The sequence below is a fragment of the Danio rerio genome, chromosome 3 (assembly GCF_049306965.1).
Source record: "Danio rerio strain Tuebingen ecotype United States chromosome 3, GRCz12tu, whole genome shotgun sequence".
NCBI classification, from domain to species: domain Eukaryota; kingdom Metazoa; phylum Chordata; class Actinopteri; order Cypriniformes; family Danionidae; genus Danio; species Danio rerio.
In genome coordinates, this window is record NC_133178.1 from 50,034,844 (window position 1) to 50,039,631 (window position 4,788).

Below are 4,788 nucleotides of genomic sequence, written 5' to 3' on the forward strand. Positions count from 1 at the left end.
GGCTCAAGCTCCCTCCTATGCTTGGTCGGGTGCACCCTACCTTTCATGTGTCAAGGGTTAAACCTGTATTGTATTCACGTCTTGTTCCCTCTGCCCCCATTCCCCCTCCCCCCCGTCTAGTGGATGGCTCCCCAGTTTACACTGTGCGGAGATTGCTAGACATCAGACGCAGAGGTCGGGGCTTTCAATATTTAGTGGACTGGGAGGGTTATGGTCCGGAGGAGAGAAGCTGGGTCCCGGCTCGGGACGTTCTGGATCCGGCGCTGGTCGAGGATTTCCGTCAACGGCAAGGTAGGCCCCCCCATGCAGCGCCTGGTGGCGTTCGTAGAGGGGGGGGTACTGTCACATCCTCAGTCTGATCATGCTGTCTGTTCCCCATTTCTGTTTACTTCTGGTGAGCGCACGTGAATGTTTATTTTGATCGCTCCCCGTATCTCTCCTCCCTCTCGTTACCCTATTTACCATCTATTAAGATTGATTTTCACTCACCTGCACCCTATCAGTGATTCCTCTCGTGTCCTATTTATTCCCCTCCTTGTGTGTAGTCCAGTGCTAGATTGTTGTTTTGCGAGCGCGCCCACGCCGAGCCGCTCGCGTCTGATCTCGTCTTGTCTCCTGTCGTGGCTCTCCTGTCCTTTCCAACTCTGTCTTGTTGTGCTGCTCCACGCCAGAACCATCTTCTTGCACTTTGCCTCTCCTTAACCCCCTCTGTTCCCAGGCCGGACTGCTTCAACCTCTCGGAGCCCATCGGCTTCAACTGACTGCCGGCTTCCTCTCCCTCGCTCACGCTCCACTTCCGCATTCCCCTCACGGCAACGTACCAGCACGCCCCCTGCCGGGTAACAGTATCATAGACGCTATTGTTTGCATTTATTTTTGGATCACCCCGGCTGGCTTTTGCTTTCTCTTTTTTGAAGATTGTGAACTGGGCGCCCCCTTTTGGATTTATTTGGTGACAGGACCCGGTCTCTGTTGTCAAGGACTTAACAGCGCCCTCTTCTGGGAGTCTTTTTTTATGTTTTTTGTGTTTTTGTTTTTCTCCTATTTTTTCTGCAAACGCCCAGTTGGATTTGATTTGAACCCTTTTAGGGTAATTTTTTGATCAAGAATAAAAACTCTTAACCTGCACTTGTGTCCGCCTGTGTTCCCTGACAATATATATATATATATATATATATATATATATATATATATATATATATATATATATATATATATTTATGTAGTAAAAAAAATAAATAAAAAAACTCAATTTTACATACCTCTCTCTTTCCCATAAAATGAGCTTGATTGTTTTAATGTTCTAATATTTTATTTTATTCACCATAATTTTCCATGTTGATTTCTGGAAATATTAAATGTGCCTTTGTGCTAACAGTGCTTTCACAGTATGTACATATAAAACCGTCTCAAATCCCAAACTCCAATCAGATTATTCAGCATTTACAGCAAAATGATAGAAATGCATGCCAGTTTTGTCACTGAACATTACTCAGCCCCCGTTGAAACACTTCCAAAGCAAGCAGTTTAGATACACCTGCGGTAATAAACTACGATTAGTGGCGAGGCCTGGATAATTGCAGAGAGATTAGCATCAGCGTTGGCTCTGAAATCATCATCAAAAGCACATTAGACTGTCTGCTGAGTTCAGGAGAGATCAGCACTCAAGGGCAGATTTTCATTGTTATACATGCAGACCATACTGTGCCCCGGTTTCCCATGGGCACCAACACTGCCATTAATCTGAATGCACTCCTCTCCCTCACCCTTAGTCCTAAACAAAAATAGCACAAAAAATAACCATAAAGAAAATTGATAATATAACAGTAAGGTTGGGTATCGTTTGGGGTTATTTCGACACTGGTGCTAAATCGATACTTTTAAAATGGTGCCAAAACGATGTCTGAACCGATTTTTACTTTTTAGCCACAAAATTATTTGACAAAAAAATAAATATTTTAATCATTATAATTGAACAATATTAATATATATTTATAATAAATTTAAAGTAAACATAAATTAATATTTAATATATTTGAATCGCATTAATATATTTCTTTTCATCATTTGTTTGTTAGCCTGAATGCATGATTTGCATTATGCTATTAACTAGGGATGTAACGGTATCAGAATTTCACGGTACGGTAATACCTCGGTATGAATGTCACGGTACGGTATTCATTGAATCATTTACAGGAAAAACAAAACTTATGAAAATACTTCAAAAAAGTGCCAAAAGTGTCAATGACATACAAGTTAGCCTTCTGTAAGCTTTGAAACAGGAAATTCAATTTTAATAACAAAAAATTATTAAACCATATAAAAAAATAAAGTTTCAATTTAGTATTGTTGAAAACGCTTTACATTCAACATTTAATCACTCACTCACTTAGATAGAGATGGGTCTTGAGGAAAATTATCATATAACTATAATCTGGTAAAAGCTGGGATCTCTGGGCATGTCCCCTGCAACAGAAAAAAAACCCTCTCATTTGGGACTGAGGTTTCTGGGACAGAGATATGACTTGGCCCAGGTTGACAGCAGCGGGTAACGTTGTGCATTGTCTTTCCCCCACTTGAGAGGACAAGCCATGAGTGAGATAGAGGTCTCTTTGTGGTACAAGTCAATGTCTGCATCAATCTGAACAGTGTGCTGTGTTTCTGCAGTCCCCATGACTGTTATTAGTCGTATTCCCCAACTTGCAGGCACGTGCACACATACTGTAGGGCTCAACCTGTGCAGTGCACATGCCCTTTTTAGTCTTGGATAGAAAATGCCCTTCCAAAATGATCAAAAGTGCCCCCGCGACGCGACACACCCTCCGTCCCGACCTTCAGTAGGTGCGCGACAACACCACTCTTGAGTATGCGTGCTCAACCCCCCCTCCCCGCTTTACAGTACGCGCAACACAGCTGATCAAAACGTGCGCGACAACACCGCTATTCAGTACGTGTGCGCGGCGACAACACCCGCTTTAGGTTCGATCATTTCCAGCTCTTTTTCATCCCCGCTACTAGCAGCACACTCCATTTCCGCATTACTGGATCTGTAGTGACAACAGACCGCAAAAGATGACGGCCACGCCTGGGCTGATGGGAATTGTAGTTTCCGCTACCTCCCGTTCGCTTCATTCGCCTGAGCAAATTTTCTCAGAAGACCTATTGTTTTATTGAGTCATGCGACTACGGTAATATCGAAAAAAATTGCTATTGCGGTATGACGGTATTTACAATACTGTTACATCCCTTCTATTAACATTACATTAGCTTACTACAAACCTGTGGAAAGGTTGTCATCAAAATTAGGGAACACCTTTTTTCTGGGTTTGGGGCTTGTGACTACTTTTACAAGGACATCAGTGATCTAATGATTTGCCTTAATCTGAATCAGACAATAATATGATGAAGGTGTTTACATGAGTTGCTTTTTAAATGTTAAATTCATGATTCCCAGTTACATGTTATAGCACATAGATCCATCAACGTCATTACATCACCAGCCTACAAATGTTTGCTCCACAGTTTGTGTCTGTGGTCCTTTAAGATAATCAAAAATCACTGTTTACATGGTAGACTCTTGATCAGAGTATTGTCTTAATCATATTAAAATTAAAGTATTGGTGTCCATGTAAACATACTCACTGAAAGTGCCACATGATGTCACAAGCTGTCAAAGACAGTACATTCCTCACCTTTAAGTTGATTTTGTAAAGCATCTGCTGCATGTTGGTGTGTCAGAATCCTTGCCTGTAAAATATAGCCTTACTTTAGAATTCTTAGTTTAAGCAAATTAGATGAATGCGATTATCGTGTTAATGAAGGGAGCTGCTCACCGCATGCGCCGTACTGTGTGCTTTGCCTTCAAGCAACAAGAACAAATGCCTGACATCACTGATGGTGTTCGTATCCTTCAAAGTTGCTTAGAATTAAATATTTAGAGATGGTGTGACATAACGAGTACTCATGTGTGCCTTTGATGCACCCCTTGATGCTTAAGGGCGTCATACATCGGATGCGCCACTCAGAGCTGCAGCACGGCACGCACATGACAGTTAATATTATCACACACCAAACGTGCACGTTTGCATGTTATTTAAAATGAAACTATTCAGATGGTGCTCTGTGGTTCAGCAGAAATATGAACAGTGCCCTGAGTCGTGGCTGGTGGGGGCGGACAACTGCCGACTTGCGAATTCTGAAATGCATGGAGTTGCGTGTCGCAGAGCGGTGCCTCTGGTGTGCGACCTGCTATATAATCTTGTCACAGCACCAATGCATTTGCTGATTCGGTCCAGTGCATACCGGTTCCAAAGAACCAGGGTTCGGTACCCAACCCTATATAACAGCACACTTATTCATACAGAAAATATTTGATAATGGTCTTTTGGTTTTGTATGCATGTGTACTGAGCACATACAGTGTTGTACAACTTCAAATCAGAAAATGCTGAGACGGAATGGAAAACGCAATTTTTTTTATTTATTTATTTTTTTTTATTTATTTTTTTTTTTGAAGTAGTGATTTTCAAATTTACTTTTACTTGTATTTCATTGCAGATGATATGACAGTTAACTTCATTTTTTTTGTAAATATATATCCTCTCTGTCATTCAGACCAGTAATACATTCCTAAAAAGGTTGTGACAGGAGAAATTTAGGACTAGTAATCAGGTAAATTGGCGAAATAATAATGTGATTTTAAAACAGGTGATGTCAACAGGTGAATGTAATTATGATTTGTAATGAGGAAAAAAAAGGTCTAGCAGAGCAAAGATGGGCTGAGGATCGC